The following is a 15,136-nucleotide window of genomic DNA, read 5'->3' as shown; positions in this document are numbered from 1 at the left end:
GGCTCGTACATGTAGGGCATTATTGTAGCCATTGTGCGTTAAACAAACTAAAATAATTGATAGCGGTGGTACTGGTATCTGTTCACACGGGCTACAAGCAACGAAGGCAGCTGACCAGAGCACAGAAACGAGTCACAGAATACTCAAAGTAACACAGAGAGAGGAATGGAATCGGAAATCTGCTGCTGTGTGTTGTGTTTATACTTATTGAGGAAAGAGGCGTCCTGCCATTTCCATGGCGACACATCATTAGCTGAAGTGCAGCGAATGTTGACACGAGACGTGCTTTGGCGTTGTGAAATGGATGGTACGCGTCTGCTGATGACAGGCTCAGGGGCGTAGGATACGATTTAGTGCCGCAAAAGCAGGTCAGCCAGGGCGATGGGGGAAATGATAGGATTATCACAAAATGGCAGCTCCCTGATGCCTGTTTTCGCGTGCGTTTAATGGACGAAAACTCGGGTAAGGTCCATAGGAAATGTTTCTAAAATTGAGCGACTTGGGCTTAAAAACACATGGCCGACCCGTAGGGGCAATAACAAATTTTGACCGAACCGTTCCTTTTAAAGACACCCTTTGCACAACATGTCTCTAGGTGGGGAGAGCAAATTAGATTGGTTATTGGAAGCAAACCAATCCCCGAGATACTCGGGGGGAGAAAAGCACCAGGAAGTTATGGGCGTACTGGGTGTGGTCAGCAGTGAAGTTGAAAGATGACCAATGGGCCAGCAGGAGAAAGAAGGAAGCAGATCATGGAAGATATTGTTTTAAAAGGTGAAATTTTGGTTCAAGAGTGTTAATGGTTCACCAGTGCAAGTGTGTGAAAGACAAGTGTTTAGTGAGGATAGCATAAGAAGTGACTATGAGAAGACAGGTACTGGGTGGAAGGAGGGTGCTTGAGTAGTAGTGTCGATGAGTAGTAGTGGTTGGAGGGAAGTAGTGTGAGGAAAGGTATTGATAAGGGGAAGAAGAGAGGGAGGGAGAGCAGTAACATCAAGGGCAGAGACGTGAAGAGTGGAACATCAGCGGGGAAGAAAACCGATTGGGGGCAGGGAGGTACCGAAGGAAGAAGGAACAGGTAGAAGGGAAAGGTGAGACTGGGTACGAGTGGTATAGAAGATTCTTACAGAGCAACGGCAGGCACTGTTCTGACTTCCCATTAGAAAACGAATCCACAGCAAGAGTAGGGAAAGTTATGAAGTCCCAGGGGTTGTCAGTGAGCCTTTAGGGAAAAAGCTTATAGCAGAAGAACTAGAACTAAGACAGAAGGCGTTACGGTTCTATGGCACCAACCCTGGGTTACGGACATCTGGGCTAGTGTGAGAATCCCAGGTGAAGCGAGAGCAAGAGTGATTGCCCTAAGCCTCACAAATAAAACAATTAAAACGCTTGGACTGTCCTGGAGACTCAGTGTTTTCTGCGCTGACTATGACACCAAAAACAAATTCATTTTTATCCATACATTTCATATATCATGGAGACTAAATGGAAAGCAAAATAAAACAGAATTACACGTTTTTAATGTATACATTGCAATGAGTCCCTTTGTTTTATAATATCATGGAAAATCCAATCTGAATGTAATTTTTTGTTTTGGTGAACTTTTGTGGTACTTGCACCACCATATTACAAAAACCATTGTTACAGAAGAGAAAGAAAAAGAGAGGAAGAGGGAGAGAGCGAGGGAGAGAGAGGGAGAGAGAAAAGGAAAGGGGAGAGAAGGAATGAGTGTTCTGAACTGAGAATATCTTGTTGGCAGAGCAAAAGGAAATGCCATGGCATTAAACTGTCAAATCACTAAAATCCCTTTTTCCAAACTCTTCCGCCGTATTACCCAATGAGAAGTTCACCAAACAATATTTGCTCCAATCAACAGCTTTGAAAGAAGCAAGTTGGATGCTGGGCTTTCCATTTCCTAGCTGTGCAGTGATTTCATATTGGGCTATTTTTACGAAGACATATGCACTATTTTTGGGCTACCTTTGACGTCAAATTTTGTTTTGTCCTGATGCTGCCTTTTCACATCCACCTACCCCATGTCCACTCTTTCTACCCTCAACCCCCTCACTCTACTCCCACCAACCTCACTCCCACTCGCTCTACCCCCACCAACCCTCTCCACCTCCATTACGTGTGCTGGTTGGGTTTTGTTTGGGCTATTTTTGGCTACTTTTGACAAGTCCGCCCATAGATGATTTGTTCTTCATGTTTTCCCCCCAACCAACTACCATCACCCCACCCCAATTTTCTCTAACCCCGCCCACTAACTCCTACACACCCTACCCTCACCAGCTCACCCTACCCACTGCCTCTCTAACCACACCCCACACCCACCCAATCCCCCACCCTCTCTACCCTCACCTACCCAATCCCCACTCTCTCCCTCCCCTCGCCCACCCACCTTATACCCACCCTGTCTACCACCACCCTCTCTCGAACCCCACACACCCTACCCACTCTCTATCCCCACCATCCCACCCTACCTACACTCTACTGACCCTACAGCTGCTCTCTACCCCACCCACTCTACCCCCACTCTCTACCCCCACCCTACCTTCATTTTTTCTACCCCATCCACCCACTCTACCATCACCCACTCATTCTAGCTCCACTCGCCCACCATGCTGCCACCCTGTGTACCGCCACCCACCCTCTTTACCCCAAGACACCCAACCCCCACCCCAAACCCCAACCACCCTACCCTGATTCTCACAACCCAACCCACTCACGGAACCCTATCCCCACTCTATAACCCCACTCGCTCTACTGTGATGGATCCTGTGGCATCATCACAGATCCCCAGCATAAAATCTCCTCCCATGCAGCCTGAGGAAGGCAGCCATTACCTGATACTGATCCTGACCCGGGGATGGGGGGGCGGAGGTTTGAGAGTGGATCACATGGGAGGAGATGACTGGAGAGACGTGGTATTCTTCTCGTAATTATGAGGAAGACCCTATGATTCCTAAAAGCATGTTGTCACTTTACAAGTCCCTCCCATTGTAGGACCCAAATAACCCTTTCTGCAAAACACTCTAAGCTGAATAAAATTCACACCTCAGGTACACATGACTCACATTTAACATCCTTTGTCTCTGACGGTTTTATTCTAAGTAATGGCCCTAAACAAAACACCATTATTCATAATCCTCACTTAACACGTCTTGTTTCTAATAGTTTTGATTCAAAGCAATGCAGTTCTAAAAGGTCTCAAACTCCTATGGACTCTAATTCTCATAAAACCTCCAGTACTAGGAAGAGGAGAAATGAGTTAATGTGGAGCAGAAGAAACACCAAGCTAAATGTGCAGACTAGTTTTTGTAATGGAAATTACCTGTGCAGGACATTTAAAAATGGTGTGGCTTTTCAAGTTGAATGTAAAGGAGAAGAAGAGAGATGCAGAATGGGCAAAGTGATAAGCAGAACCGGAGGCAGACAAACAAGAGCGTACTTTGTGGAAGGAGGCAGGCGATTCCTACCAGCAAGGCGAGAGACCGGGAGAAGCACAGCAGGTGCTGCAGCAGTGGATAGGCTGTCAAGGACGCGGACACAGTGAAGAGTAGCAGTGCCACCGGCGGATGAAGGAGAAACCGGCGGGAGAACCAGAAATGCTTTCCCAAAGCACAGACTTCGCTGCAGCCATACGCCACGTGTTGGAAACTCCAGCAAACACTGGAGATTCCGGGGTCCGGAGAAAAACTCCCTTCTCCTGGACAGACTTGCTCAGCCTTAGTAAGCCATCTTAAAATAGCTTTTTGTGATTTCTTGAACCAGTTTTTTTTGTTCTTCCAGGGGACATATCCAGCTCCGGGATGTCCCCTTCTCTGCCTGGCACTTTGAAACACTATCTTACTGTATAAGTGCCTTGTAAATATCCAACAAATACATTTAAAAAGTCACTTGGTTTATCCAATGAGTGTTCTGACCATTTCCCTTCTGGTAACTTGCAGTGTCTCTCTCTTACTCTGTTTTCAGACTTGCTTGTTCTCATCTGAACCAACGTTTGTTCTGTGGACTCTTTAACCACTTGTTTCTTTTATTTGATATCGACAGACTGGGATGAATACACTGAGTCCCCAAGAACTCTTCACTGATTTTTCTACTTGGACTTGTAACCCGAGTCCCAAAGTATTCCTCATTTGTTCTTGTACTGGGATGAGTAGGCTGTGTCTGCAAGTATTCTTACTTCTTGTACTGGGACGATGTGGCTGTGTCCCCCCAAGTGTTCTTTAGTGATTCTTGTATTGGGACAGGTAAGCTATGTCCCCAAGTATTCTTTACTTATTCTTGTACTGGTACGAGTAGGCTTTGTCCACAAGTATTCTTTACTTATTCTTGTAATCGGATGAGCAGGCTGTGTTCCCAAGTATTCTTCACTTATTCTTCTACTACCCGCTTGATTCCCTCCACCTTCACTGGTACAGAGATAATTATTTGCGTTATTCCCTTTGTTGATATTTCTTAATTCCTTATTGGAATTCCGGCCTTCGGGCCAGCAATGGTTTACTCTTGAATTCTAATCAGCATATTCACTGAGACGAGTATGATTAAACTGTTTGTTAGTTCCGACATGCCTCCCGTGTCTCCCGCCGTCCCTGTTAACTTCTCGCCAGGGTTTTGGCATCAACTGACCTGTTCTCAGGACTGGAATTCTTCTCCTTCTGGTCAGGATAGCTGCCTTTTCTGACCCTCTTGCTATCTCGACACTCGTTCTGCGTAGTCCCGGTCATGGAAGTCTTTGGGCTGTTCACGGACGGCACTGTCCACCCATCTTTGGTCAAGCCACCAGTCACGACAGGTTGTCTGTGTTGGGGTTTTCTTCCCCTTCCTTCTCATGGTTCCAGCTCCCTCTGTACTTCCTCCATACACCAGCTGGTTGCTTTCATGGGGCACAGTACTTCCTCACTTCGTTCTGCTGTCCCTGCAATGCAGGTTTGAAAATCCCAGGCTTCTCCTTCCCGGTGTTGACTCTCCGATAACAGTCATTCTTCTCTTTTTAAGGTCCTTAGCTGGCTCCTCCCCAGCTGAGGATCATAGTACTCTTTCACTGTCCATGATGGTTTTTTCATCACTCTACTATTACCAGACAAATATCAAGCGGTAGCCGATATAAATATTGAAAGAGAAGAAGGAGGGTGAACTCCCATAAGGTAGCAATCGTGATTGCCTCTGCAGGGGTTGGGTTGGGACCCTGACCAATGGGATGGGGATGTATTTGACAGTACCAATACCGAGAGTGGTTCAGAGCAGGAGATATTGTCCAGGCCAGAGTCTGGTCGGAAGGAGGTAACCGTTAAACCAGTGATGCCAAGTGAGCTGACTCCAATCCCAATAAACACAAAGGATTATTCCCAGCAATAGGTTGGGGAAACCCTTAGCCGCTTGAAACAAAGGTCTGGTGAGTCTTTGTTAACTTGGATGGTTACATTATTTGACAGAGGGACGGCGGGTCTCCAGGTAGAAGCCACAGACGCTGCCAGGTTTCTGCCATTGTCACTGGAAATACATATTCAGGAGATGTTACGTGTAGGTCCTCCTTGTTAGGACGACGGGGGAGAGGTTAAAATTTTATTACAACTAGCCAGTTAAGGGTGTAACCGCAAGTACTCGATAGCATCAGCCTGGCCTAACGAGGAGAAAAAGTAGTACACCTTGAGAGAGGCCAAACAAAGAGTGAGGGAAAGGAGAGATTCATTTAGATAACGCGACCACTCCCATGTGCTGGGGGTATCTGTCTCAGTTAGAAATGCCATCATTCGAACCACACCAGCTGCATATAAGAAGGTAATTATGACCCTTTTAGTGGGAATGCCCGGTAGAATGGCAGATGAGGTGGTGGATGCAATCAGGCAATTGGCAGACATAGGGGAATGGGAAAAGGCTCAGGAAAGACCCCGAGAACTAGAGAGAAAGGGGGGGGGAAGTGAAAGACGGACTTCTGGGAAGACGTTTGACAGCTTAGACTCTTGTGTATCCCGGAAGGATGATACTACTAAAAGATGGGGTGCAACGTGAAGACATTGATATGATTGAGACCTGGGATATATATCAGTTATATAAAAAGCAAGGGCAGGAAGGTAAGGAGCTGTACAAGCAAGTGAAATGGCAGGAGGTACATAAGCCCAGTCGGTATCAGATACTTTCTGCGCCATTTGCAGAGGTGGTGGATTAAGAGTCCCCAGGTATGGCCCCACAATATCATCCGATTTATGCAGATTTGAGGAAAATGATGAGTGCGATGGTGGAAATGGAATCCAAATACATGTATTCACAATAATGAATATGATTGTGGTCAAACTCTTGCCCGAATTAAGGTAGACAGACGGCCTCATGTGAATTTGAAGTTATTTTGAAATCAGGAAATTTAAAAGCAGTCTGCGCCTTAATTGATACCGAGGCGGAGGCATCATTGATACAAGGGAATCCTTCAAGGTTTAATGGACGGCATTTCACGATCACAGGCTTGGGGGGGAAAAGAGACTCTTTGCTCCAGATCAAAATCGAAATGAAAATTGGCAATTTAAAAAGGGATACTTATCAAGTGCTAGTTGTCCCGATACCTGAATATATCATTGGGTTTGACATTTGAGGGTTTGACTCTCGGATTGGGAGGTAAACTCTATTAGTTTGGGGGGAGTGCTCTGACCTGTACCCCAGTTAACATGGGAAAATTGAAGATGCCCCTGGTGCAAAACAGGTATCTATGAAACAATATCATAATCCCGGAGGCAGAAAGATTTCAGACATGTTTAAAGGATCTGTTGAAGCCGGTGTATTGCGCCTCGTAACCACGACTTTGAACAATCCGGTCTGGCCTTTCGGACGGGAGCTACAGGATGCCTACAGAGTACCACGAGTTGAATAAATACACTCCTCCATTAATACCTGCAGTCCCTGATGCAGTTACTCTGATTGAGAACGTGCAGAAGTTTGAAGGAACTTGTTATGCAGTGTTAGATCTGGTTAATGTCTTCTTCACCGTGCCGATTGCCAAAGAATGTCAGGAGCAGTTTGCATTTTCCTGGAATGGGAGGCATTACACGTTCCAAAGTCGGCCAATGGGATACATGCATAGTCCAACCATCTGTCACCAACTGGTGGCAGAACATTTAAACAAAATTGCGTGCAAGCTAGCTGTGCAAATCGTGCATTACATTGATGACATATTGATACAGGGAAAGGATGAGCATAGCGTGCGAATGCACCTGGAGCTGATCATGGAAGGATTATGAAAGGAAGGATGGGAAATGAATGAGGCAAAAACCCAGGGTCCAGCAGAGACCATGATTTTTCTGGGAATTCAGTGGCATAATGGGCATTGCGAAATGGTGCTAAAAACTACACAAAAGATCCTGTAGTTTTCCAAACTGATGAACAAGAAACAGGCATCGGACTGTTTGGATTTTGGAGACAGCAAATACCACATTTGGGCCACAGACGGAACAGATTTTGCTGCCCCTTTACAGTGATATGCAAGAAATTCCATTTTGAATGGGGTGAAGAGCAAGAGAAAGCGTTCCAGCTAGCGAAAGATACCATACTTGGTGCTTGATTTATGGCTCTTAAGGAAAGGGGAGCTGGAGTTGAATGTGTCCATGTAGGATAATTATGCCAACTGAAGTTTGTGGCAAAAAGAGGACAGGAAGCGGGTGCCTTTAGGATTTTGGAGTCGAAAGCTGCCCGAGACAGATGACCGATACACTCCCTTTGAAAAGCAGCTGTTAGCCTGATATTAGGCACTCGTGGATACCGAACAAATGACAGTGGGTTATGATGTATTGATTCGACTGGAAATTCCAATCACGCAGTGGGTACTGAGCTCCCCTAAAACGCATTGAATAGGGCATGCACAAGAAGCCAGTATCATCAACTGGAAAAAGGTAAATTTCAAGATCGTGCCAAGACAGAGAAGGGAGGAGTTGCGAAGTTTCATGAGCAAGTGGCAGGGATTCCGTTAGTAGATCTGGAACCCATGGAGGGGACTGGAATTGGTGAGGCTCCGATAAAAATGGGGAATCCTGTACGGAGAATTAACAAGTGAACAAGTTGAACATGCCTGGTTTACTGATGGTTCAGCCAAATATGTGATGACTGAGCGACAGTGGAAAGCAGTGGCATATAATCCTAAATTAAAGAAAGTGTTAACCACCTCTGGAAAAGGGAAAAGTAGCCAATTTGTGGAATTTTATGCGATATATCAGGCTTTGAAGCAAGTGGCGTCTGGTTGTTGCTCATGGTCCGTTGCGAATGGGCTGGCTGTTTGGCTGCCTACATGGAAGAAGAATGTATGGAAGATTTATGCCAAAGAAGTATGGGGAAAGGAACTGTGGCAAGATATTGCTGAGATGCTGATGCATACCACAGTAATTGTGTATCGTGTAGATGGCCATTGTGCAACAGATTCATTGGAACGATGGTTCAATTCTGTTGCCGATAAACATGGCAAGATTTCGGGTCATGGACACTAGGTCTGAGGAAGATGATGTGGAGGGGATTGCTAAACGGGCCCAGCAGAAAAGTGAGCATCTCGGGGAAAAGGCTACTATCAGGTGGGCACAAGATAAGGGAATTAGCATTCCATTAGCGATTGTGAAAACAGTGATTTTACAATGCCCCTTGTGTCAAGATCAGAAGCGGAGATCTATTCCACATGTAATTCAAGGCACATTGAAACTGGGTAAACTGCTCGTACAGATTTGGGAAATCGATTATATCGTTCCACTATCCATTAGCTGAGGATGTCAATATGGGTGCACCATTGTGGACACGTATTCTGGTTACCTGATGGTTTTGCCATGCAAAAGAGCCACGCAATTGAATACGATTAAATTGTTGGATCAAGTGGCTGTGTATTATGGAGTACCCTTACAGATTCAGAGTGACAATGGGTCCCATTTCAAAGTAAAATTGGTTGTACATTATTGCCAGGAGAAAGGCATTGAGTGGATCTTTCATGTCCCATATCACCCTGAGGCTTCATGGTTAATAGGGAGAATGAATGTATTATTGAAAGAGCAGTTGTGCAAAACTGGTGAAGACACCCTGAAAGGGTGGTGTGAGCGTGTGTTGGATGTGGTTCACATCTTGAACAATCGTCCTATTGCTAATGGTGAGACTCCTTTAATGTGCATGTTAACGCCAGCCTTACAAATAAAACCGAACAGAGCTATGGAAACTTTGTTGTACTGGGAAATGTGTCATGGGGCTTTAGCTCCTTATCGAGCCACGCTCAGGTCTGCCAGGGTGGATTTGCATGTGAGGGAAGACATTCAACTTGAGCCTAGAGGCATTATTGTGATTGATATAGGGATTGGAGTACACATTCCGTCCGACCATATGGGATTAATTGCCCCTAGATCAGGATTGGCACTTAAAAGATATTCAGATACTAGGACGGATTGTGGATGCAGACTATCAAGAAGCGATAAAAGTGATTCTCATGAACAGTAGAGAGAATGTGTTACCCATCCATAAGGGGGATAGGGTGGCAAACTCCATTCTTGTACCCGTGAAATTGTCCATGGTGAAGAAAGGAGAGCAAACCACTGTAATAACAACGCGTGGGGATAAGGGTTTTGGCTCGTCAGACACAATGGTTCCGGGAGCTACGGTGTGGGCGGAGAAGCCTAATGGTCCACCCGTCCCGGCGTATGTAATTGCAGCAGAAGAGGATCAAGTGGTTCTTGTGATGGAACCCGGGATAAGGAAATGGACCCATGTTCCTGCTGATAAATGTTATTTGCGTGAGTGATGTACTCCACTGATATCTTGTTTTTGAATTCTGATTTTCTAGATCCTGGGTGTGCTGGTTGCCTGTGCAGAGAAGTGTGGAGTGTCTTCGGGAGGGTCCGGGGACATGCAAGAAGAGGCGGCAAATGTCTCCATCCTGCAGATGGAATCGGGGATCTGGATGATGACTAACGAGTTTGATGCAAGCATTGCACCAGATGACGTATCAATTGCGGCATGTCATAGTTCTTTGAGAAAACGACATGGGTGTTAGCGTGATGCCTTACCCCCTTCTACAGTTTCTATATCCTTAGTGCAACATGGCTATTTGGCCATTGTCAAGCAACCCAAGAATATATGGGTTTTTCTGGCTTGGCAAGTGTTGAACATTTCACATTTCTGCTTAGCGGATGTACACGACTGCGCAAATCTAATTTACACCTGCCGCGAGGCAATACCAACACCCGCCTCTGTGCTACGACATCTCTTTAGGGTGTTGCATGAGGATTCCTTGGTGGAGGAATCCAATGTACTGAGTTCTTTTTCCGTTTATGAGTATTGTAAATTCTGCACAGACACGGACCGCAAGTGGAGAAACATGACGCATATCATCACTTACAATATTGCTCCTGCTGATGTTTGTTATCAAATGACTTGTGATCTGAACTATATCGGTAAATTTCAACAACTGGATTTGAGTGATGAACAAGGAGGAACTGATTTTGAAAAGCACTTATGTGCTCGGCCAACGAGTGTGTATAATGATGTATTGCAATTTTACTGTTTTACCTGCCAGTTACCTGAATCATGTGAAACTTCCTACAGGTTGGTTATTCTCCTGTGGGAACTATCCATACTCATATATTCCTTCTAACATTTCAGGTAGCCCCTGTGCTTTAAAACGTCTTAGCTTAATGAAGTTTCCTTTACAGCCTGCTGTTCGGCGTTCTAGTCATTATACCTCCTTGTCACCCGACTGTGATTCTAATGTGCATTGGTTATCTGAAGGGGAAGTATTGGCACTGGCTATTTCATCGATAGGGATTTGGGGTTAACTGCCGGAGAATATAAAACTATGATTAAGATACCATGCATGGTATTGAAAGGGCTTAATGAGACTCTCAAGCTTTGACAGAGCTATTGTTAGATAGTACGAATTTTAGGAAGGCTATTCTGCAAAACAGAGCTGGCATTGATTATTTGTTTTTGAAGCATAATTTTGAGTTGCAATGCTGTGGAAGTGATGTGTTGTTTCAGCTTGGATGACTATTCCCATTCTATTGAAAAACATATTGGTGGGTTGAAAGAACTAATAGCTCAGGTCACACAAGACCAGGATGGGGGATGGTGGGCTCAGGTGTTTGCGTGGATTCCAGAGGCATTGCGTTCTATTTTTTTTGGGGAGAGGGTTTGTTGTTTTTGTTCTTTTGATTTGTTGTTGTATTTCGTTAGTTGCAATATTATGGGGGATCTTTCGTAATTTAAGGGAACCTTCTTTTCGCCCATTGGGTTATGCTAATTGATTGTCCAAGGGGTGAAAAATGAGCTAAATAACATGTTGCCGTTGTGCAGCCATTTTGGACATTCACTTCCATTACCGCAATGAAAGCCTACGTTTCCCTGGGTTCAGTAAGCAAACGTGAATCTGCAACAGTTGCAAGGTCACATAATGATGTCAGATGAGCTAAGTGGGAAGGATAGTTGTTGTATTGTCCACTGAAGGACGAGCCAGGAGGGAGTCAGAGCTTTGCAGGTGCAGTGATAAGGGGTGCTGGGAACGAAGGCGAGGGAGAGAAGCTGGGTTTTTTCACTTCTAGCTGAATTTTTCCACTGTGCTCCCAATGCTTGCTGGCTGCCCTACGGCCGAGGCCAGTCTGGTAACCAAGAAGGGGCAGGGATTTTCCCATAAAGGGAAGAGTTGTTATTCCTCATGAAAAAGACAGCGAGAATTGGACCCCCTGGTGATGCAGTCTCGCTGAGAGGGAGGACGCTCCACTCCAGACCCCGTTAGCACACGTGATCTCTCTGCCTACCTGCTCTGGGTCTAAGCAGCGTTGTGGTGGCCGAGATGAAGGGGTCTTCTGCAACCAATACTAACAGTGAAGCTCTTTTTCTATGCTTATGTATAATTCGCTATATGTTATGTTTTAGTTGCGTGTGCCTGTATATAGTGTGTGAATAAAGGGCCTGTAATGAGCCATTTTCTATTTCCAACTATTGGTCTAAGTGGGATTCATTGCCTCTCTGAGTCCATGAATTTTGCTGGGTCCGTGTAATAGGGTGTGTGAATCTGAGGTCCCTACACGGAGCGGACTAGGCAAAACATGGATGAAGTGCTCTACTAAATTAGAGAGGAAGTTCCCTCCCACCTTATGCAAGTTCAGAAAGGTGGGGGCACTATTCAATGTGGAGGCGAGCAGCCGCAGCACGGTCTTTGTGCTTGATATAATACTGTCTCTATTTTGTGAAGTGCTTGTTATGTGAAGATCTGCATCTAGGGCCAACACTGCAGCGCCCCATCCAATTGGCTGCTTCACTTTTAACCTAGGTCCACACATTCTACACTCCTAACCCGAGACTTGGCGAGCGTCACCCTTCGCACCCACGCCCAGTTCTTGCCCTGTTGCTTGTAGATCCCTTGTTGCAAATTGATCACCCTACCTCCCCCGTTGTTAGCTCCCCACTCTCTTGTAGCACTGTTTCCCTCACTGTATCCTTCTCCCTAAGACTTGTAAAGCGCTCAGTTGCTTCCCGAAACTAGCAGTGTAATTCATAGAAATTCGCACAAAAGTGGCGCACGCAGCTGGCGCACAGTGTCCCCGTGCGATACACTACGCCAGCCGCGTGCGATAAAATACTTTTCATCGCACAGCGTATTCATGGATTTTAGCCTCCAAAACCAGCCGTGGCGCAGAGTGGCGCAGCGACCCTGCAGCAGCGCCAGTTACGCCCCCAAGAACGCCCTCGCGCAAGGAAAAGCCTTCAAAATTCCAAAATCATCGCAAAGGGCTGCGCTAACCCTGGACCAGTTCACAGGGCTGCCAAACAGCAAACGCCAAGCGGGGAACGTGTATTTCAGTGGTTCTCGGGAAGTTTCACACGCGATTGTCCTGGGTACATGTACATCAGGGGTGCGCGGGAAGTAACACATGCAAAAACAGCAGGGTACGTGCATTTCAGGGGTGCACGGGAAGTATCACACGTGATTCCATCAGGGTATGTGTATTCCAGGGGTGCGCGGGAAGTATCACACGCAAAAGCAGCAGGGTACGTGTATTCCAGGGGTGCGCGGGAAGTATCACACGCAAAAGCAGCAGGGTACGTGCATTTCAGGGGTGCACGGGAAGTATCACACACGATTCCATCAGGGTACGTGTATTCCAGGGGTGCGCGGGAAGTATCACACACAAAAGCAGCAGGGTATGTGTATTCCAGGGGTGCGCGGGAAGTATCACACGCAAAAGCAGCAGGGTACGTGTATTCCAGGGGTGCGCGGGAAGTATCACACGCAAAAGCAGCAGGGTACGTGTATTTCAGGTGTGCGCGGGAAGTATCACACGCGATTCCATCAGGGTGCGTGTATTCCAAGGGTGCGCGGGGAGCACTACACGTGAATTGCCCGTGTGGATCCTCCCAGGTGTTCCCTCCACACCCTCCATGGCCCCTGCAGGCGGCCCACACCACAGGGGACTACCCTGCACATGTCCCGCAGGCAGCCCATTCACCATGCCCATGTCCCCCAGTCAACCCTCATGTCCCCCTGCACTCCCACCCCCCCAGCAGTGCAGGGCACCCTCCACCAGGCCCCCACTCATGTCCCCCTGCACCCCCACCCCCCAACATCCAGGGGCACCCTCCACCAGGCCCCAACTCATGTCCCCCTGCAATCCCACCCCCCAGCAGTGCAGGGCACCCTCCACCAGGCCCCCACTCATGTCCAACTCATGTCTCCCAGCACCCCCACCCCCCAGCAATGCAGGGCACCCTCCACCAGGCCCCCACTCATGTTCAGCTCATGTCTCCCAGCACCCCCACCCCCCAGCAGTGCAGGGCACTCTCCACCAGGCCCCCACTCATGTCCCCCTGCACCCACACCCCCCAGCAGTGCAGGGCACCCTCCACCAGGCCCCCACTCATGTCCCACTCATGTCTCCCAGCATCCCCACCCCCAGCAGTGCAGGGCACCCTCCACCAGGCCCCCACTCATGTCCAACTCATGTCTCCCAGCACCCCCACCCCCCAGCAGTGCTGGGCACCCTCCACCAGGCCCGAACTCATGTCCCCCTGCACTCGCACCCCCCAGCAGTGCGGGGCACCTGCCAGCAGGCCCCCACACATGTCCCCAGCCAACACGTCATCACAATCCAGATCCCAGGCTCCTATGCCCACCCAAATCACACGCCACGCCACGCCACGCCACGCCACCTCAGTCCAAACACCCAACCAAGCTTTACATCCATTCAAAATTGAAATACCCATTACATGATAGATGCCAAACAAGCAGTATGCGCATGAGTACAAGTCCGTCAGACCCACACAATGGCAACACATGACTGTGAAAACCCACATTCTGACAGGCATGAAACCAATGAGAGAAGTCCACACATTGAGATAAGAAACAAAAATGTATTACAGTGTAAATGAAGTGAATGAAATCAAAAGAAACAATAATGGCAACAAATATCAAAATGCAGCATGTCCACCAAAATAATAAATAATGAAAATGGGAATCCAAAATAACCGTAATGAAATTGTGTCCAAAGTCACCATCCATCAAAGCAAATCCAAAGGGAAAGTAAAGTGAAAATCCATTGCTCCATGGTGAAAAAATAATAAAAGATGAAGGCCACAAATCCACTGTCAAACTATGTACAAAGAGCAAATCCAGGGTCCATGATCCCAACGATGTAAATGAAACCTACAATAAAACCCACCAAACTAATAACTATATACAAAAAAGTGGGGCATAGTCCAAGCGCCCCAAATAAAAAAAAATTTAAAAAAAACAAACACTAATTAACTATATACAATGCAGCGGGCTAGTCCCACGGCTCACTTCTGGATGTTGCGGGCCAGGGCATCATCGAACTCCTGCTCAATGTCCCGGAGGCTGTCCTGTTCCATGGCCCTGAGGGTCCGCAGGGACGACGACATGTTCTCCTCCAACTCCCTGCGGATTGCCTCGAGGCACTCGGCCCGCCTCAGGGCCCACCGCATGGAGTTGTCTGCCCTGACCATCGTGAGCCGTGCCTCTTCTGCCCGCTGCCGCTCCGCATCTATGGCGTAGCCCAACCGCTGCCACACGGAAGACACTTCCCGTCCTGGGTCCTCCTGCCCTCCGGCCGATGCCTGCCCCTCCGATGTCGAAGGCCCCGAGCCATCGTGGCTTCCACCTACAGCCTCCTGC

The 15,136-nt window shown here is 47.3% G+C and overlaps 1 protein-coding gene across 1 annotated transcript in view; it reads right to left on the bottom strand.

Annotated features, from left to right (window-relative positions):
- HID1 (HID1 domain containing) overlaps positions 1 to 15,136 on the bottom strand; it is a 396,446-nt gene that overhangs the window by 344,996 nt on the left and 36,314 nt on the right. The window lies entirely within an intron of this gene.

This window comes from Ambystoma mexicanum, chromosome 3q, assembly GCF_040938575.1.
Source record: "Ambystoma mexicanum isolate Mex_15411 chromosome 3q, UKY_AmexF1_1, whole genome shotgun sequence".
Taxonomy (NCBI): Eukaryota; Metazoa; Chordata; class Amphibia; order Caudata; family Ambystomatidae; genus Ambystoma; species Ambystoma mexicanum.
The sequence above is the reverse complement of the archived record's forward strand: the minus strand, read 5'-3'. Positions and strand labels throughout refer to the sequence as shown.